At 32.0% G+C, this 22558-nt stretch overlaps 2 protein-coding genes across 6 annotated transcripts in view; one reads left to right on the top strand and one right to left on the bottom strand.

Annotated features, from left to right (window-relative positions):
* LOC145297816 (mitofusin-2-like) overlaps nt 1–9139 on the bottom strand; it is a 130224-nt gene extending 121085 nt beyond the window's left edge. The window contains exon 1 of one of the 2 annotated variants that reach the window (XM_080144141.1): nt 8576–9139. The gene's annotated coding sequence lies outside the window, so the exon portion shown is untranslated. The remainder of the gene's footprint in view (nt 1–8575) is intronic. The other variant, XM_080144132.1, reaches the window with a different exon arrangement.
* The window catches only part of LOC145297826 (uncharacterized), a 39511-nt gene that overhangs the window by 2235 nt on the left and 14718 nt on the right, over nt 1–22558 (top strand). Inside the window, exon 2 of one of the 4 annotated variants that reach the window (XM_080144163.1) lies at nt 8921–9008. The exons of 1 other annotated variant lie outside the window; for it this stretch is intronic. The gene's annotated coding sequence lies outside the window, so the exon portion shown is untranslated. Of the gene's footprint in view, nt 1–8874; nt 9009–9149; nt 9281–22558 lie in introns of those variants that run through there. 2 more of the 4 variants (XM_080144170.1, XM_080144155.1) reach the window with 2 other exon arrangements.

Here is a 22558-nt window from a genome sequence, read left to right as displayed (position 1 = left end):
ACAGCTTCCTTATGTTGAGTTGGCTATACTTGCATGCGCATGTGTCAGTTTCCATATTTTTTTTTTTTTTTTTTTTTTTAATTTATTTCTAAAGCAATTTAACGTACCATTAAATATCTATGATATTTCTGTTTATAATCAATAAGAATTTTGCAATTATTAAAATATAATATTTATGCATATTTTACGACTGGGCAACGCCAGGCGGCCTGCTAGTTATCTATAAAAGTGAGAATGTGTGTGCGAGAGGACACTTCTCAACCTATATACTCAACAGATTTTTAATCTACAGATTTGAAATTTGTTATATAAGATATTCAGACATGTGGAAAACTTGTTAAGCAGTTCTCACCTGGAAAAAAGGATGCTAAGGAGTCAAAATTAGTAAATTGATACGTAGGAGCTGTCGGATTTTTATGTGTCAACTGTTTCACGACTGTGCATGCGCGGTCAAGAAACATAAGTTTCTTTATGTTAAGGATAAGATTTTTCAAAAGCAAATTGTAAATGTTGTGTCAAGCTGGTGTAATGGTTATCGTACTTGACTCAATGTCCTTAGGTCTTGGTTTCAATCTCAGCTTTAGTATTTTAATATTCTAATAGATTAAAATTTGTGTGCTTAGTTATTCAAATTGGCACTTATACTGAAAAACAAAAGTTAAAAAACTTATACTGTACATCTTTGTCATGGAATGAAGATTGCATATTCCAAAAGTCACAAAAAAAAATGGATCCAGTATATTTTTTTTATTTATGGAAAACAAATTTGCTGTTTTTTACTGAGAAGTGACAGATGAGACCATGTTTTTCTAAGAACATAAGGAGATAATCAGTAATTGTTTTAACAGTTTCCATGTTCATTAAAGTTGTCTGCCCTTATCAGCTGACTTTTTGATTATGTTTTTCACCCTAATTAAAACAGTAAAATTTGATTTTCTTAAAAAAAAAAAAAAAATAAATAAAAAATAAAAACTACTTGATCAAATTATGTGATTTTTGGATTTGTCATCTTCATCCTGTGACTGATATGTGTATCATACAGACATTTCTGTATTTTCTTTAATCCTAAATGCCACCATAAGAGCCAGTCTGAATAAGCACCGAAATCTATTACTATAGATTGTGCATTTATTGAAGTCCTAGTTATAATAACTAAAATAAAAAATTTTTTTTTTTTTAATAGACTAATGAAATAGTGGTCAATTACTATTTAAATTATATGAAATATTTACAGTAAAATGGGTTTCAGCAAACAACTTAGTGTTACTTGAAGTTATGTTTTAACAACAACAACAAAAATTAAAAAGTAAATTTATACTTAATTGACTTGTATGTAGGCATATTAAATTGTTAAAAAACACATAATATTAACCTTGACATAAAAACGTTTTTATCTATTATGTAATTCTCAGCCGTCTGCATGTTTGTATGTATGCTAAAACCTTTTGTCATCTTTTGAACCAGCATGAACATGGTACTGTTAAAAAGAGCAATCTTTTGGACACATTTGGACAGAAATTACCATTTCTTGATCATAATTAATGATTCTCTCATATTTGATGATGAGGATGAAACCATGTCCTTTTGTTACCAAATTTTGGCCTTCGGGACAAGATCAAAGTGTAGTATCTGTTTTTCAGATGCTGCACTTCAATTTCTTGTTCTCTGTCAGTGGAGGAGAAATCCTTCACGACTGAGAAAATTTTTATTTTTGTTCCTTTTCTCCACGTTAAAAAACGATCCTGGTGTCTAACTCTGTCCCGTGGGGAGGCATTGTAAATAGGAACCATAATAGTGGTTGAGAATGTCAAGATCGGGGGTTAAGACTTAATTCGCATTAGCATTATGTACAGATTGTATGACAGTCAACATGGTTATAATTATGAATTCATATCGGTATTTTTATAGATAATTTTCCCCCATGATCATCAATAATTATAGCATAAAACAAATTGGTGCAAGTTCAGTTTAACCTAACAAAACAAACAAAAAAAAAAAACAAAAAAAAATACAGAAAAATCTTTACGATATGCACCTGTCACGGAACAAAAATGTCATATTTCAAAAAATCCTGATCAAAGTTTCTCTTTATATAAAGAAAATCATTTTGTAATTGATTTTAAGTGATTAATATGACATCGTTAGCATTACAATCATGATCCTGCAATTTTGAATGGTTGCGGAGTTATCTGCCGTTATTTTTTCAAGATAGCGATGCAAAACACTGTTTGCTTACTCATAAAATTTGATTTCCTTAGTTAAAAATATAAGTAATTGATCAATTTAGGTGATTTTTGGAATATGACATTTTCATTCCGTTACAGGTATGTATATCATACAGATTTTTCTTAATTAAAAAAAAATGTTTTTTTTTTTTAATAGGTTGAATTTTGAGAAGAACCAACAAATTCAAAAATAAATAAAATAAAAATAACATTGGCCAACAACAAATTGGTTTTACTCAATCAGATCAAGTTTTTAAGTTATGGCCACATGACGTTTTTTTGTTTTTTGTTCACATGTAGAGCATTATAGAAGTTGGTGAGGGTTAAAATGCCATGTCGAATAATTGTTTTGATTGGAAATGATTACTTTTTAATGACAAAAAATATTCATGTCTAATAGTTGTGGGTGATTTATCTTGAAAATGGATCAGGTTAAAGTCATAAAACCTTGAAATCTTCAAAAACTAGTACAGCAACTGCAGCATTACACGGAGAAGGAGTAAGAACTAGCCTGTGCAGGAGGAATTGGTGCTTTTAAAAAAAAAAAATTTTTTTTTTTTTTTTTTTTACATGGAGGTCACCACTTATCAAGGCCCGGAAGCCACTCGGGATAAGGGTTATTGCGTGTACAGTAATCAATGGGATAATATTGCAGTAATCGTTAGTATTGGAGATTTGATAAAGTGTCTTACTTAAGGGGGCGGTTCATCAGGAATTTATTTATGTTGGACTTGAAGACATCCAAGTTGTAATCAGGTGGGAAACAGGCAAACGGAAGAGAATTCCACAGTCGTGCACTTTTAAGAAAGAAGCTTTGCTCATGGAATTTATGCTTTGATTTAAGCACAGATAAAGAGTGGGGAAAATTAATGACAGTGGTTTTAGCTAGACAGGTGTTTATCATGAAAGATTGGCGAGAGGGGACCAGAGATTGGTGCTCAGACGAGCACTTGCCATGGAAATAACAATGAAACAAAGACAAACTCGCAACCTCTCTTCTGTGGAAGAGAGGTTGCAGGGAAGAGAAAAGGGCATCCCCCACTAAGCCACAAAGTCTATTTTGTACTCAGTCAAGGCAAAGAAAGGAATGTCAAGAACAACCTTCTGGTGGACTGAGCAAGAATACTCTTACCACCGCTGCACATCATGCTTGGCTTAATCATGCAATTCACTCCCACTGAGAACTTAAAAGCTGACATCTTTTATGATCCTCAGATTCGGCAGCTCAGAGATCCAGAGTTTGAAAACTCAATGAACAAAGTGGAACAGGAAGAGTGCAAAAGCATTTTCTTGGCAGCAAGAAGGCCAGAAACTATGCAGAACTTGTCAACAACATGCCGACTGCTTTCATAAACCTGGGCTGCAACATGAGTGTCAAGATGCACGAGTGCACCACAACCTATTTTTACATACAAACAGGTTTCCTGAGAACCTAAGTTAAATGAGTGACGAGCAGGAATTTTGTGGTTTGAATTTATTTTTTTCCATAGTTTATTTAAAAAATATTTTTTATATAAGGTGCTTTGGACATTCCAAGTAAAAACTCTTTGATATATTTACGTATCATGTAAAAATAAGTATTCTCACTAAAAATTGGGGGAAATTATCTAGTAGAAATTAAATCAAAAACAAAACTCGGCGCTTTTACACTTTTGGGACGAGATTTCGGAAATCGTAATATTGAATTTCATAGTATCTATTTTTAAGATGATTATATAAAAAAAAACTTATCAAAATCGATAAGGTAGAAAATGGTTTATTAAAGAAAATAGAATTTGAAGAACACAATTGTGTATACTTATGTAAGACAGAGTCATAAGGTAGGCAATTCGACAGCTGCAAAAAAAAACAAACAAAACAAACAAACTTACAGTTTAATCAAGACATTAAAAAAGGAAAATATCGAAAAAAGTTATATTGTACGTATTCGTTATGGACTGAAGTTTTCTGACAAAAAAAAAAAATCACTTAATTTTATAGAGTAGTTTTTTTTGTTTTTTTTACAGTGGAAAAATGTTTTCATAACAGCGTGTTGGAGACAGCTATGTTTGGATTTTTAGAACACGCCATGGGGAGATAACTCAGTCTGAAGCGCTGACACCCCCCTCCATCTTAAATACTAGCTTTTCTTCTTAAAAGTCGAAACATATGGCTACCTTTTGATCGGCATCATAAATTCTTTTTTTTACTGTAAAAAAAAAACAAAAAAAAAAACAACAAACAAGAAAACTACTTGATCAAATTAAGTGAAATTTTTGATACTCATGCACTTATTGATCCGTGCTGAAATAATAACATTTAAAAAGCCATTCTTAACATGGGGATGGGAGGGTGTTTTGTACCTATTCTGTACTTTAAATTGAATAAAAAAGCATATCATAAAACTTAAATTAAACTTGGAAATACGATTTGAAAAAATAGCGCGGATCAGTAAGTGCATTAGCACTAAAAGTTTTTTCCGGAGAACTTCATTCCATAACAGATACGTACAATATAACGTTTTTTTTTGTTTTTTTTTCGATATTTTCATTTTTTTTAATGTTTTGATTAAACTGTACAAGTACCTAACCTTGTATATATGTTATTTTTACGTTATTTAATTTTTGGGCGAAGTTATTTTTATATTAAACAACTAGCTGGGGTACCCGGCGTTGCCCAGTTGTTTGGAGGTGTGCGTAAGGGGGGGGTAAAGTAAAGAATAAGCGAATAAATAACCCTGTTTAAATATCAAAATAAAAATAAAAACGATGTTAAACTTCAGTAAAAAATCGGCAAAACCAAAGCAAAAACAAAAAACAAAAAAAAAAACAGCGAACAAACGTAAAACTTCTTTAAAAAAAGAAGTCAGAAAAACAGAAATCATAGATCAGGGGAAAAAGATGATGGACGTATTCTGAAAAAAAAAAAAAAAAAAAAAAAAAAAAACACAGCGCAAAGCCGAAAGCGAAGAAAAATAAAAAGAATGGCATAAATAACCCTTCGATTCGCTTAAATTCAATGATGCGTTTCACCCAGTGCATTCCAGTTTTTTTTAATCAACTACAAAACGGAATAAAGCAAAATTCCCTTCAAGTTTTTTTTAGTCAACTACTAAGCGAAATAAAAAATGGCATAAATAAACCTTCGATTCGCTTAATGGTGCGTTTCACCCAGTAGAAAACAGAACGAAAAGGAACGTTAAAATGCCATTCCATTTTTTTTAACCAACTATGAACCCAAACCGGTGTTTCTTCGTACTGTTCCTTGTGAACGTATCCACAACGGTGTAAGTGGTAGCGGGGGCAGGAGGAAGTTATTAGAGAGAAAAGATTTTACAACTTCCATTGATTCTAACCGATTTTGGCCGTGAACTCTCACCAGAAAAAATATAGGAATCCACGACTACCGAGGAAGTGGAGAGGTAATAGGCCTACAACACACCTCAGATAATGTGCTTTATTACATTTGCATGAACTGTTTTTATTTTCAATCCTATTAAGGTCAAAATCAGAAGGGAAAAATTGAGTTCATTTTATATATGTATATATATATATATATATATATATATATATATATATATGGTACTAGTGCAGAGAGAGATCCGCACGTAAATAACATTTAAAAAGCCATTCTTAACATGGGGAAGGGAGGGTGTTTTGTACCTATTCTATACTTTAACCTTACAATTGAATAAAAAAACATATCATAAAACTTTAATTAAACTTGCAAATACGATTTAAAAAATAGCACGGATCACTCTCTGCACTAGCACCATTATATATATATATATATATATATATATATATATATATATATATATATAGAGAGAGAGAGAGAGAGAGGATAGGGATTATGAAAAAAAAATCTTAAATGAAAACCAGACTCAGAAACACTGCATATGTTTATTTTGCTATTTGTTTTGCTTAGTCACATTAAACATTTAGAGTTACTTCCCTTGTTTATGTTTTCGTTTCGCATTATTTTTTAACAAGGTGGCGGCAATTTTTCACTTGCTAACACAAGTTTTTTTTTTTTTTTTTTTTAAATAATTCGGTAATATTCAGGTAATATTCAGGTAATTTCGACTGCATAATTTGGAAGGTACCAATGGTACCTAGTAGTACCACTGTAACTTATTCGAATAATAAAAAAAAAAAACAGTTGAAACCCTTATTTTTTTTTTATCTGAATATTGACTATAAAATTTCGTCCCAACTCTGTAGAAGCACCCAAAAATCAGTTTTATCGGATTTTGCCGATTCGCCGATATTTATTATTACTTTTTTAAATGACAGCTGAGATTGACTTATCTCCCCCTGATTGATATGTATTTCTGCTTTTACCAATGGCGGATTGGCAAAATATGATAAAATTAATTTTTTAACTCTGCTACGTCGGCTTCGCACACTAACTTCAACAGGCGCTAGTGAATGTTCCTATTTACTTGCCTCCCTACGAGGGCAGAGTTAGACATAATGTCATTTTTTAATGTGGGGAAAATTCAGCTCCCCCGAAAGGGGCATTCTGGATAGGAACAACATTTAAATACAAATTGTCTCAAATCATGAAGAATTTGTCCTCCACTGACCGAGGACAGAAAAGGTGAAGTGTAGTATCAGAACAGATACTACACTGTGATTCTAGCCTGAAGGCCAAGCTTTGGTAAATTTTTACTTTCTTTAACACTCACCTTAAAAAGGACTTTTACAAATTTTCGGGTATGCTGAAAACGGATATCACACTTAAATTTAGGGCTGACAATTTTCTAGATATTAAGATCTCTAGTATACAATGTAATCCATTGTTTTTACTGGTGGCCGTGATTTTTCCCAACCGAAAAGCACTAATGCGCATGTGCGTTACAAAACTCCCCTCCTCCCCATGTTAAGAATGGTGAACAAACGCCACTGACATTTATTAATACATTCGAAAAAATCTTAATATCCAGAAAACTATTCATCTGCCCCAAATTTGAATGTGATATTCGTTTTCAGCATACTCGAAAACCTATTTGATCGTCATTTTAAAAGTGAGTGTTAAGGTGGAAAGAAAGTAAAAAATTACACCCCCCTCCCTAAAAAATGCATAGTTAGGAGACGAGTTCGTCGGTTTCAGAGTGGCGATAGAGATCCGAGTGATAAAGCGCGCTACAGACTTTTTTACGGCTGAGATATCAAAAGATGTTGGCAGAACCGCATTGAGAATAGTCGTGACTATATAGAAAAATATATTCGGAAGCACAAAAGATCCCCCCCCCCCGTTTTAATGGTACCACTCCCGTCTTCGTAGCTTTTCAACGTTTTAGTTTTTAAGTAAAAAAAAAAAAAAAAATTAAAAAAAATAGGCCTTACTTTTGGAACGACTCTCGTATATCAAGTATATTCTTAGATTAGCCATCGGAATATTTCTCCATTTATATGGACGCTCGTAAAAGCGTACTATCCAAAAACACTTAGATATTCCGTCAGAAACTGTCGGTAAGGATGGCTAACAGTAAAATAATTATATATAATTGTACGATGCTTTTACTAGGCGAGAAAAAAAAAATGAATACTTTCTAGTAGACAACAAAATGGAGAGAGAAAAAAAATGGTGAAAAGCAAATTTACAATAATTAAATGTTACCAAAGGCAAGCTAAGTTACTCTTCTACTTATCTGGATAAATTGTTTTGGTGCGTATGTGTGTAATTTAATCTATTTCAAAGCGTTAATTATTTCGAAACAAGTAGTGTCGAGTGCGGTTAGTTAGAACAATAACAAAATGGCCGACATGAGACGGTTAATTGCGGAGTCTCGATAATTGCTAAAAAATTAAAAATACTCATAGAAACTCCCAATAAATGCCACTGTAACATTAAAAAGAAAGAAAAGAAAGGTAGTGTTAAGTCTGCCGGGATATTTTGCTTAATTTTCGATTTTTGAACGATTATCGAGACTCCCCAGATCAAAAGAAAGATGAGCTACTCTTTATATGGGAAGTGAGAGCACGTGTTTCATTCCACTGAAGGAATTCTTCAGACTGGCGAATGAAACGGTTTTTTTTACGACCTGCCCCAGCGTAGTATAAATACCCCCAACCACCCCATGTTAAGAACGGCTTTCGGAATAAACAAACCTCTCCCCCCAACCTCCCCATGTTAAGAACGGCTTTCAAGGTTGGAGGTATTTATTCCGAAAGCCGTTCTTAACATAGTGTTTAGTGGGGTAGGGCACGTCGTAAAAATTACCAATGAAGCATAAACATATCTCACTTAAATTAATGTTTTTTATTCAGTTTTTTTTTTCTCTTTTTATGTTTACCCCTGCCCAGCCCCAGTACTACTGGCATGTTATCGATGTATAAATGCAAAAAGTAATTTTTTTTACTTACCGATACGCATCGGAAGCGTGTGGTTGCGTATTTAAAGGTTTGTAACATCTTTAACAATATTTTATTTCTGAAATTATATATTTTCATTCAATGTTAGCATTTTTTTCTTATCCAAAGAACTTTTACTTTTAAGTAAAAAAAGTATAATTGAAGAGGGGGGGGTGCTTTCGTTTTTGTTAACAAATAAAGATGTTCCAAATATACCCTTTGTTTGTTTATTTTTTCTTGAAACTGATTCCTTTAAAAATGTAATTCACCAGAGAAATCCGTTTCCATGAAGTAATAAATTCCCAATGTCAAGCGGTAGTGAAATTGATTATCGCCGTTTCTTTCTTTCTTTTTCAGCTTTTTCGAAGCTTTAGGAGGTTTGAAATCTTTCTTCAGCTTACGAGAGGTGTCTAATCATGCTCGCCTACTTGGTAAAGAAATCGTGGTAAGTGTAAATACCGGTAATCGACATGTTAGACGATTGAGAGGACATCTGAAAGGCAAAGTCGACCATGTTGGATTTCGTCGTTGGGGAAAAGGGAGTGGGAGGAGGAGCGGGGACGAAGAGATGAAATCACGTCAATTACGAGAACGAAACGAGACTTTGAACGGGAAGTGCACAATTACAAATCGCGGGAATCACTTCAGTTAAGTTTGTTATTGTTTTGAAGTTCAACTACTCCACCGGTGTTGCTAGAAAAATATAAATACAAACAGGTAAGAAGTTATGGTGAATTAGAAGAACAGGCGACTCAAAGTCTGTAACAAACGGTATCAGACAAAAAAAAAATTGTATTTATATAAAAATGCTCCGTCCGCTGACTAAAATACGCTTAAATATGATATTTTAATTCATGCAGATTTCGTATTTATTTTTATAGACTATACGCTATTGAGGTTAATTTTTACTTAACGGCAACTCATTTTTTGATAAAGCAGAACGACGAAGACGTGAAAATGTACGTCTTATTGTTCACCTGTATGAGCTTGCGTGCAGTCTGGAGCTTTTACCACTTCCTTCATGATGGCATTTGTCAGATTCACCAACCAGTTCGGGGTTCCTACGCATGTTTACTCGGACAATGCGAAAACCTTCTTGGCGTCCGGTATCTTGTTATCTGAAGTATTTGTCTCTGATGAATTCAAAGAGAATTTCAGACCGACTACCATTAGTCATCTCACCATCCCTCTTTATTCAGCTTTGGCATGGGGGTGCATAAAGACGCTCAAACAATGTTTGAAGAAGTTATTAGGCCGAAAGAAGGTCTGCTAATTCGAATTTTTGACTATTCTTTCAGATATAGAAAAGGCGACCACTCACCTACTAGGTGTGTCAGAAATTTCGTGAAAAATATTGAATAATTCCACCCCGTCTTTCCAAGCTTATAACTCCTCGAAAAATATAATTCAAGCCCTAATTTTTTTTCAATTAAAAGAGCAAGGACCAAGGTTTCATTAAAAAAACAAAAACAAACAACGTGGGTTTTTTTGTTTTTTTTTTTAAATAAAAAGGTTTTAAACTTCGGACTTTACAGGTAAATTTCTAAAAAACACTACTTTTTTGTTTTAAATTTGAATATATTATTTATTGATCTTTTATCTTCAATTTGTGATATATAACACTTTGGTGAGTAAATTAATTATTTACTTTTTAATAGACATTTCAAAATTTTAATTTAATTATTTACTTTTTAATAGACATTTCCAAGCTTATAACTACTCAAAAATGTCATTAAAGCCCTAATTTTTTTTTTTTTTCAATTAAAGGAGCAATGACCAAGGTTTCATTTAAAAAAAATAAATAAAAAAACAAACAACGTGGTTTAAAAAAAAAAAAGGTTTTAAACTTCGGACTTTACAGGTAAATTTCTAAAAAACACTACTTTTTTTGTTTTAAATTTGAATATATTATTTATTGATCTTTTATCTTCAATTTGTGATATATAAAACTTTGGTGAGTAAATTAATTATTTACTTTTTAATAGACACTTGAAAATGGGGGGGGGAATTAAAAAAAAAAAACGTTTGTCTAAAATATTATATTCGGTTTATTGGAAAGAGCATAAAATTTCGCATTGACCCTGAAAATATCGTAAAAATTGAATCAATAGAAAAATTTTGATAGATTTTTAAAGTTTAAAAATTGAAAAATACTGAGCTCGTAAAATTCAATTAATTTCATTACTGTTTAAAAAAAAAAAAAAGAATATTTCTATTACTTTTAAAACAACTTTAATAGTTTATTTTGGAAGTATAATCCATAAAGAAAATAAACAACTCACTTTTAAAAGAGAAATTACCAGTTTTTTTTATATTTTATTCGCAGTTTCGTGTTAGGGAGTGTCAAAAATTCCTACAAAAATTCTGATACACCTACACCTACATAGCAGCTTCCGAAGGCGTTCTTGATATTTTAATGCCCAATAATCACTTTCTACAAATCGGGTATAGTCCTCGTTTGTTGATAAGCAGTCATGGATCGGACGAATTGTGCCCTGATCCCTCCAGTCGAGCAAAACTTCTGCAGTCTCTAAAATTGAGACATCAATATATCGAGATTCTGGAAGATTGGCACAACGATTATTTGTTGTCCTTGCGAGTGGTTGATGCCAAAATGTTGGCGATAGACCTTTGAAGGTGTCAGTGGGAGAAATCGTTTTGATTAAAGCACCAAATAAAACCAGACCCTTTTGGAGTCTAGGCAAAGTGCTCAGACTCATCAATGGGACCGATGGTAGAGTTCGTTCGGCCTGTGTGCTGAGAGACGGTTGCGACACTCCCTAAAACATCTGTTTCCCCTGGAACTAAAGGCCACTTCTGTGCCATCTTCTACAGAATTCGTAGAGGAAGGGGGGTCCTTTCTTCTGTCTGACCTGTTCCGTCGCAAATGACGGATCAGCAGCTATGGTGTGCTGTGATGCCTGTGACCATTGGTATCATTTCGACTGTGTTGGGGTGAGTCAACAGAATACCTTGGGGGAATGGAGTTGTCCGAATTGTTCGGAAAACTAAAAATTCACCCTTCTCTTTCCTTAACCTCAGTTATTGTCATTAGACTTATGTAAAAATATAATTCTTAAAATTACTAATATTGGCAGTTGCCAATATTAGTAATTTTAAGAATTATATTTTTACATAAGTCCAATGACAATAACCTATAAAAGGTAAATTGTTTATAAAACCAACTCGTAATTACCTAAACCAACTCGTAATTACCTTAAATAAAGATGCTAAACCCATAACGGTTTGTTAGGTCCTTGCAACTGATTATTTCAAATGTCCATTAAGTGACATAGATAAATTGTAATAAGTATTATAAAAAAGTAATAGATACCTATTCCTTTTTCTTTCTTCCCTTGGCAGTGTGTTGGAAATTGTACATGGAAAGGCGAGCCTGATTGGTTGAGGCGCTGAATGCCATGGTTTCTGTTTCAGGCCTTTGATTGGACCGCTAGAAAACTTCCTGCGCGCAGTTTTAAAACTTATACATTTTCGCCCTCTTTGCAAAATACTCTGCCAGGGTGTGGACGCAAAAAAAAAACTATCTCCCCCAAGGGCAGGCCTCGAGGTCAACCATGCTTGGAGCACCATTCCCTTTTTTTTTGCCTTTTACCAAGTATTTATTCCTATTATGATAGGAATTTTTAGACGAATATCGTCTTTCCTAGAACTGATAATTCAACTCCGTTAATTGGAGTTTTATTCATCCAGTTACCTTAAATAAATGGTATCTGTTCCCTTCTACTAGCTTCTCCGAAGAGAAGCAATTCAACACCTCAAGAAAATTACCAGACTCTCAGAGATGCGAGAAATGAGCATATTTTTTGCAATCCTTAGAAGACTGAAATTCATCTCCTCATGTAAGACTTGCTTTATTCAATTGTCCTTTTTTCAGCTCTCTGCCGAGTTCTAAAGCGTGTGAGGAAATTAATTTTCACATATATATATAACCTTGAGTTTGGCGCCTTAGACCGCTCGGCCATCCTGACATACTTTATTTATCAAAATTTTTCTATTGGTTCAATTTTTAAGATATTTTCAGGTTTAATGTGAAATGTTATACTCTTTCCAATAAACCAAATATAACATTCTAGACAAACGTTTTTTTTTTTTTTTTAATTCACCCCCCCCCCCCGTTTGAAATGTCTATTAAAAAGAAAATAATTAATTTTCTCACCTAAGTTTTATATATCAGAAATTTAAAATAATCTAATTTAAAACAAAAACAAAAGAATAGTTATATGCAAATTTACCTGTAAAGCCAAATATTAAAAAAACCATGTTGATTTTTTTTTTTTTTAAATTCATTGCATAAAGTAGAAATAAAATATTTTAAATCAAAAACTCCTGTAATTCATTAAGATAATAAAAAAAAAATGAAAAATTTGTAGGCGTGGTTTTTTTTAAAAAGTAAACTTTTTTTTTTATAAGTGTAATTCTAAATATGCAACAAATTTTATGTTGATACTTGAAAGTATAAACATTTTAAATTCATCAGATTTTTTTTTTAACAGCCTTCATCAAAATATACAACAAACTTTATGTTGATACTTGAAGGTATAAACATTGTAATTTCTTCAGATATTTTTTAAACTGCATTCATTATAAAACAGTATATTGTTCTATTAAACTTTTATTGTTTAAATAATTTGACTTTGTTCGTTTTTAAAAAAAAAAAGTTGAAAAGATATTTTTCACTCAGTAGTGAGCTTTTGAAGATTGTCAGTGAAAGAAATACAATCGCCAAAAGATAAGCATTTCATTATTTCTAGTCACCACTTTGAAAAATCACTCGCAAATGCGACTGTTTCACTCACAATGTAGAGCGCTGTTCATGCTATAACACAAAAGTAGTTGAAAAAATTAGTCGCATTATTCATTTCTCATAATTCCTTGAATGTTTTAGTGTCCCAAATTATTGTATAAAAAACAAAATGAGTGAAACTCTTAGTAAAATAATTACCTTCCTTAGGAACAATCAGTTAAATTTCAGAATTGCCTATTTTTTTTTCTTGAAACTTTTTTTTCTTTTTTTTACAAGAGATTATTTGAAAATAGATGACGTCATAAAGTATGGCTGATAGTTTTTTTAACAACTTATATAAAGCAAAGCTTATCTTGTGACGTCCTCCAGTTTCAAGTGGATAAATCTAAAAATTCAGTATAGAAAGTTAAGATGGCAAAAGTGGACTCTGTTTAACTAAATATGGAACAAAAGTCACTAAGCATGAAACAAAATATGAAAACACTTTTTTTTTTTTATCATGAAACAATGAGAAAATAATAAACTTTTATTTTTCATTTCCATAAATATTTCAAGTATATTCATATGGAAATAATTTCAAATTTTGTCACAAATAATCTATACATCTATAAAAGTGAAATTGTCTGTGTGTGTCTACATTTCCCTACCAAATTACTCTGTCAATTTTCAGTCTACAGACTCGAGATTTGACCTAAGGGGTATTGAGATTTGGGAAAATCTTTTTAATCGGTTTTCGGCCAGAAATTTGGCTGTCGAGGGGTCAAAGTTCAACGATTTGATATTTGAAAACCACCAAACTCCTGCCAATTTTGGGTCTAACTATTTGAAATTTTAGATGTAGGTTACTTAGACAAGGATCAAACTTTTTAATTTGATTTGGGCCCCAAACAATAAATGTTAAGGAGTCAAAATTGGGATCAAAGTTAAAAAAAATTGACCTCTGCGGTCTCTATCTAATTACTCAGACAAATTTTGGTTTAAACATTTGAAATTTTACATAAAGTGTATTCAGACATAGGGCAAGCTTTTAATCATTTTTTTGCCGAAAATTTGGCTGCACAGGGGTCAAGGTTCAAAAGATTTGATGTTTGCAATCTCTAGCAAACTATTCAGCCAATTTTGGGTCTAAACATTTGAAATTTTACATAAAGGGTATTTAGACATGCAGCAAGCTTTTTAATCAGTTTTTAGATGAAAATTTGGCTGCCAAGAGGTCAAAGTTGAAAGAGTTGACCGTTGCAGACTCTACCAAACTCCTCCACTAATTTTTGGTCTAAACACTTGAAATTTTAAATGTAGGTTACCTGGACATGGATAAAACTTTTAAATATGCATATATATGCATATACACATAAAGTTATGAACCGAGCAAAGCCAGACTGAACTGCTAATGTATCATAAAACAAAGTTACCTTTTAATTGAATTATGAAACTGAAATCGCAGTTTTTTTCTTTCTTTTTTTTTTTTTTTGGTTAATGATAGCACAAGAAGTGTTAAAACTAAAATAAGTTTTTGAAATAAATTTCATATTGTTTCGTATTTTGTTACATGTTTAATGACTTTCGTTCCGTTCCATATTTTAGCTAAACTGAGTTCACTTTTGTGGTCTTAACTTTGTGTACTGAATTTTTGGACTTAACCTTCCAAGTTTTTTTTTTTTTTTGTTGCCAACTGTTACTTCAGCTTGTTAAGATTTGCAAGGGTCAACTATGCACAAACCCAAGACCACCATATAAGAAAGTCAAGAAATTCCTGAACAAAATCAACCACCTAGTTAAAACGCTTGGTATACATTGGCATTTTGACCTTTTGGTTCTTCTCAGATGAGAACAACAAACACTCATCTAGCTACAACAACTAACAACAAACTACATTACTCGCCTTACATTTTTTTGGCAGGGGATTCAAATCTCCCTTTTTTTTTCTCATTTATAATTTTATTTTTATTTTTGTGGGAGGGGTAATGGCAGCTGCTATAAATAAAAAACGTTTGTTTATTATTTAATTTGAAAACATTATGATTTAGGCTTAATTATTTCGAAAGGAAAAACAAAAAAGACTTGTTTAAAATATGTATTATATTTCAAGTGTCTGCAGTGAATTTAAACATATTTGTTTTATCTTATTTAATTTGTTTTTCTATTAGGTTGATGCAAAAATAATGGCATTTTTTGACATTCATTTGAAAACATTATTTTTGCACCAACCTAGTATTTCACATCAAATTCTATTTGAATTTTTTATTAAAATATGGTAATGCTCCAATTTTATATTAAAAAAAAAGAAATAGTCCATACAAGTTTATTCTACACATTCTTTACGAAACATAACTCCATAAATTTTCAAGTTTTTCTACTTAATAAAAAATACTTTGCAAAAAATTAGTATCAAATTTTAATTTCTTTTATTTTTAGGGAGTAATTGTTTTTAAGCAGTGTTTTTCTTCTAAAATTATAGTTTTAAAATCATATAACCCACAAAAATTAATACGAGTAAATAAGTGAACTCCTTTAAAGGTTTTTCCTTATTTGTGCATCTATGTTATTGTGCTAAAATAACTTTATTTAGAAAGCTATTCTTAATATGGGAAGGAGGTTGTATTGTAACTATTCTGTACTTTCACCTAAAAATTTAATGAACAAAAATATCATAAAAATTAAATTTAACTTGAAAATACTATTAAAATAGCATAGTACCATAGATGCTCAAGCACTGGTTTTTCAAACTCTGAACACTAAACACTCGTTTAAAATGGCACAGCTACAGCAAGAATGAATCTCTTTATGGATAAATTCATGTTATTGAAGGAGGATCTAAAATCTGCTAAAAGTGTCTAAACTAAACACTACTATGCCTCTGATTTGGTTTGGTCCTCTCTCTTCAATACATCTAATTCAACTCTACAAAGTTTTTCATTATTTCTTATAAATAGCACTTATTTTTTACGTATGAAACTGGAAGATAGCCTAAAACAGTTTCCTTCAGTTATAATCCATTTATTTATTTTACTTTTCAGATTAGAATGTCAGTAAAAGCACAACATTCAGTTTTAACCCGTGGTTCACAAAATTTGCTGGTCCACCTTGTCATTTGGATAAAACAGCACCCCAACTTCACGACAAGTCATTCAGTTTAGTTATTTCCTCAAAAACAGTTATCCCACTTAAAAAATAGTAATGTCTAAGTTAATGGCCAAGGAAATAATTAGTATTCGGCAACCAGTTAATCCACAAATACCCTTGTTAAGGTAACATTATATAGGACAGAAAGTCAATATATTTTGCTATAAGAGGGCCAAACAGATTGCAGCAATGAAAGTGAAAAGAATGAAGGAACAGCTAGACAGACTGTTTGCTATATCTTCTTGTAGCTGTAAACTTTCTGCCTTGAGATATGATGACATTGCAGTAAAGTGCAAGACAGAAAATTATCAAACAAGGCACATAATCTGCACTTGTCCTCCTAACAAGGAGGTAAAATTAATTGTATAGATTCACCTGCAATTATGTTCCTTTTTTTTGTAATGTATTGGCATTTATTGTGTAATCTGGCTCTATTATTAAACATGCAAATTTTTCAATTTTCAGGTTCCACTAGAAGAACTGTCAATTACAGCAATTTCTAAATTAATTGATGGAACAACAAAAAGCCTAACAACATTTACTGGTCCTTTGGGGAAAGTTTGTATCAATAATTATCAAGATTTGCCTCAAGTAGAATTCTAAAAAAATTAGTATTTTTTTGGATTTTTGAAATAAAATAAGATGAAACTTTCATAAAATCAAAAATATATTTCTTGACATTACCACTATTCTGGCGTATTTAAACGTCGAAATTTGTTTTTTTCAAAACATTTCTTGCTATGGTAATTTCATTTTTTATCACTTTTTCGAAGTGCTATGGATTGTAAAACAAATCCCAAATTTTGTTTTAAAAAGACTTGAATTTTAACTGGAGAAGACCTTGAAAAACTTTAAAAAGCCTTGAAAATGGACTCAAAATCTGTACAAACTCTGTAGAATGATGAGGCTCTTCCGAAGATTCCTGTTTCTTTTCATGTTGTACATAAGACAATAATATTTTGTTATCTTCTCTTTCAGTTCTATTTAAGCCAGTATCATTAGGAAAACTGATTTCAACCAGAGTTGATACTTTCTCCTATTTGTTTTATATCACCATGTCAGGTTAAACAGCTCTATTTTCTATGTATGTAGCTGTAGGAATTGCTTAGTCATAGTGGATGGTGTATGACTTATTCTAAACAGTCCTTGGATCAGGGCTCTACAGACAAATTTATCTTTAGTTGACCTTTGACAACTAAATATTTTTGTTTACTAGCCAAATTGAAAAGTTACTAGCCAAACTCACAAGACTTTTAGAATATGACATCTTAGTTCTGTAACAAGCATGTACATCGTAAAGATTTTTCTGTGTTTTTCTTTTTTAATTAGTGTAATTCTAAATATACAATGAATTTTATGTTGATAATTTCTTCAGATATTTTTTAAACTGCATTCATTATAAAACAGTATATTGTTCTATTAAATTTTTATTGTTTAAATAATTTAACATTGTTCGTTTTATTAAAAAAAAAAGTTGAAAATATATTTTTCACTCAGTAGTGAGCTTTAGAAGATTGTCAGTGAAAGAAATACAATTGCCAAAAGATAAGTGTTTCATTATTTGTAGTCGCCAATTTGAAAAATCACTTGCAAATGCGACTGTTTCACTCACAATGTAGAGCCCTGTGTATATATATACACCCAGAATTTGCTGCAACACTAGATATTTAACTTTTTACAAATGGCCCGGTTGAGATATTTACACATTCCATGGTGTTCCCCAGCAGAACTTTATAGCTGGATGTCAGGTGGCTCACGCTCTCTACTTCTGTGTGGCAGAACCAGCCGGGACAATTAATTTTCTTAAAAGCATTGGTCATTAAGCTTTGATCTTGGGTAGCCTTTATCTCCAGATCATAATGCAGAAACCCTCTTTTGAGTCTGTCTACAGAGTTTTTCTCATCTTTATATTGCTGGAATAGTTCACCCAAAAACATTTGTCACGTTGGTTGGTCTATTTTCCAGTTTTCTGGAATGAAAGATCTTGGTGTAATTTTGGCAGCTCTTTTGAACTATTTTCTTGGCAGACTTGTTCAGTATTTCTGTCTCATTTGTGAGACAGTTTTGTCCCAAATATAATGCCAGTTTTGTGGTGGAAGCCATTTATTTTTCTGGTTTAGATAATGTATATTTTATTGAGATAAATTACTAATTAGATATCAGCCATAAGTAATTTAGATATGTAAAAAAATTAACTAAATATTAACAACCTTCGACCATTATGGCAACCGGTTTCTGCTGGAAGTATTTTGATGGCAGTCCCAAGAATAAGAATACGGCTGCTTGCAAATTATGTCAAACCATCACATTAAAGGGTGGCAAATAGGTAAAAACTTTTACAATGACTAATATGTTAAACCATCTTAGAAAGGTTCGTTCAAAAAGAAGCACAATCAATATTCAAGGACAGACATTCCAGGAACAAGTGGCAGCAACTACGAGCCTCGAGTGAAACCTCAAACTACCATAGAATCAATATTGACCAAAAAGAAACTTTGAGATATTAATGATCACAGGTCACAAGAGATCCGTTATCTGATAAGAGAAATAATTGCTGTTGATATTAAACCATACTCTTTAACATCTGACATTGGATTTAATAGGTTTGTTGCAAAACTTTGTTCAAATTACAGCATTGCATCAAAAACGTACTTCACTGCAAAATAATTTTCAATATATTTACAAAACTAAAACAAAAATTCAACTGTTTCTTGGTGAAATTAGCAACATTTCATGAACTACAGACATTTGGACAACTATAACAGATAATGCTCCCTTTATGAGTTTCACAGGTCATTGGTTTTCAAATGACTTTGAACAGTGCAGAGCTGTGCTTAGCGTTGTTCCATTCACTGGTGCATACACAGGTGCAAGAATAAGTGAAGAATTGCAGAATATTCTAGATGAGTATGGAATCTTCAATGAATTTTTCTTAGTCTTCAGGGCTCTACAGACAAATTTATCTTTAATTAACCTTTGACGACTAAATATTTTTGTTTACTAGCCAAATAGAAAAGTTTATCGTCAAACCCACATGATTTTTAGAATATGACATCTTCGTTCTGTGACGAGTATGTACATCATAAAGATTTTTCTGTATATTTTTTTTAAATAAGTGTAATTCTAAATATACAACAAATTTTATGTTGATACTTGAAGGTATAAACATTCTGATTTCTTCAGATATTTTTTTTTAAACAGCCTTCGTTAAAAAAAAGTATATTGTTCTATCAAATGATTTAACATTGTTCGTTTTATATAAAAAAAAAAAGTTGAAAAGATATTTTTCACTCGGTAGTGAGCTTTGGAAGATTGTCAGTGAAAGCAATGTAATTGCTAAAAGATAAGCGTTTCATTATTTCTAGTCGCCACTTTGAAAAATCACTTGCAAATGTGACTGTTTCACCTGCAATGTAGAGCCCTGGTCTTGCGGGATTCAGGAAAAAATATAGTTGCTAATGTCAGAGAATGTGATTTAGAATAAATTTCATACATTGTAACTCAGGCTGTGAAGACAACCATTACATCAAACAGAAATACAGTTTCTCACTTTAATCACTTTCTATTTGCAATTAGTAAATTAACTGAAATACAGGATCAGCTTAATTTGGAAAAACAAACTCATTCAAGATGTGATAACATGGTGGAATTCAACATATTATATGCTGTAAAGAAGTTAACAAAAAGCTCTTGTAATGTTTACTGTTGATAAGATTCCTAACTTAACTTACTAACGGGGACTTGTTTTAAAAAATATCCAGTTACTGAGTCCATTTGAAGAAATCACCAAAGAAGCAAGTTACAGAACATCAACCATATCAATGATAATACGTACAAATTTAGCTCTGGGGTTATTTTTGTCAAAAGCTGTCCAATCTAATTCTAGTATTTCTGACATGAGTGGAATCCTTACCATTGTTGAACAATTCAGGTTATCAATTGAAACAAGATTTTCATCCTATCTAAATGATATAAACTTGTGTCTACTTTCCTAGACCCATGATTGAAATATTAATTTTAAAAAAATTGGCATAGAAAACATTTAGAATTGGATTCTACATCTACTTTTCACTGATGATCAACAGTATACACTATCCTGCTGAGGGTGAAGAAGCACGAGCACGTGTAAATTACAATATGGCAACTTTGAAACCAACTGACAAAAAATAACCAGTAAAAATGTCACAAAAGATACTTTCATCACGCCAAGACAGTAAGACATAAAAGTACAATTATTTCTAATTCAAATTCGGCTTTCATTTTTGAGGTGTGAAAAGTGAGCATTGCATCCTTTATAATAGCAAAATGCACTGATGGACAATTTTTAAAGTATCAAATAAAACTAAATTAAATCATAGTAAACATGAACATTCAATATAATTGCTATACATAATGATTATTATGCCTAATATTTTTTTAGACAATTCCAGCTGCAACTTAATTACAAGTCGATAAAAATGCTGATATGTTCAATTTTGGTAGTGGAAATAAAATACCAAATGTCATAAGCATATACTAATTTCAAAATCATATCACAAAAACTATTAAAAGATCTGGAATTTTGCATGCCTTATTAATATATATTGTAGAATGCTATATCCAAATGTCAGCTCTTTACACAATGCACTTCTTTAATAATATCTTCAAGAAAATGTAATAACTTTATGTAGTGCAATTCACTTTGTTTATCATGGTGATGTAATTAAGTAAACGCACATGTTGAACATCAATTTAATTTTAATAAAAGTAAGAACTGCATGTTATCAACAATAGAGTTCTTTATACAATTGATATTTCTTTGCGATTCTGTTGAATTCTTCGCTTGGCACTGATCACATTCATCCATTTGAAGTGGTTCCTTCAACCCTTTCCCCAGTCAAACACATGCAGAGAAAAAACTTTAGTTGTCCTTCTTCAATGCTTGTGGCACAAATCACTTGTTTTGTGTTGTTTATTAAATTGTTAGGTGAAAGTATAGACTAGTTAGAAAAACACTCTCTCCTCCACTTGTTTAGAAATGATTCTCCAAAAAGTTCTCTGTATAAGTACTATTGTTTTTTATTGGTTTAATTTTATTTTTGGTTTCCAGTGTTTGTTTTTTCATACAAAAGCAAAACTGATCGAAGCAAAGCCATCCGCTTGGCTTTCCGGGCCAGGATGTCTTGAAGACAATTAGCTTTGATCAATGTAAAGGAAACCCTTCATAGCAGACAATTGCTATTTACTTGGACATTGCCAGAGCTGCCCCTTTTTGGGAGGAGCTGGTTTTCTCCAACATCGTAGGGAAACAAGTATGGCAGAAAGCTTAACTGGCCTACAGGCAGATTTAAGTGTGTGATTCTCATTCATTTTGCTATTCGCTATGGTGTAATAGTTGACATCGCTAAATTTGAACGCTTTACACTTCCGGCCACGTCATAGCATAGCAGTAAAATGTCAGGTTTTCTTTCACTTTCTTCTTTGCCTTCACGTCGCAGGTTTGAGCCTGCCTGCCTGCCTACTACCACTTTTTTTTTTTTGTTTTTAACACCTCTAAACACCCTAGCAACAACTGGCACCTCCTCTAGTCCTATCTAAATGATAAAAACTTGTGTGTCTACTTTCCTAGATCGAAGATTCACATTTAAATTTCCAATGAATGACATGGAAAACACTAAGAATTGGATTCTACGTCTTCTACTTTCTACTTATGGTAATGAAGCAGAATCGGTAGGATGCACTTCATCAAGCTCTGTTGAGGGTCAAGAAGATTGAAGTGAAAGTAAAACTATTTCTTTCAATCCTTCAATTAGAGCAGGTAGAAGTGGAGTTAAACCTGGAAACTGCAACTACAACAGAAATACAAGAATCACAATCTAAACTCAAAAGGAGTAACTCCCTTACAATTAAGTACACAAAAAAAACTTGACCATTACGTAGCTTTACAGCTACTAAGAGGTAATAATCCATTTCAGTGGTGAAAGTAGACCCAAAAGACTTTACCACTGCTGAGTAAACCTTTTTCAAAATATTTAAGTGCACCACCTTCATCTTGGAGAGTGAGAGGCTCTTTAGTACAGGTAGTAACGTATATGAACCTATGAGGAACAGACTGCATCATGAGAATA

The sequence above is a fragment of the Euprymna scolopes genome, chromosome 2, assembly GCF_053919585.1.
Source record: "Euprymna scolopes isolate OS-2025 chromosome 2, ASM5391958v1, whole genome shotgun sequence".
In the NCBI taxonomy this organism is placed as follows: Eukaryota; Metazoa; Mollusca; class Cephalopoda; order Sepiida; family Sepiolidae; genus Euprymna; species Euprymna scolopes.
This window is presented reverse-complemented; position numbering and strand designations above follow the sequence as displayed.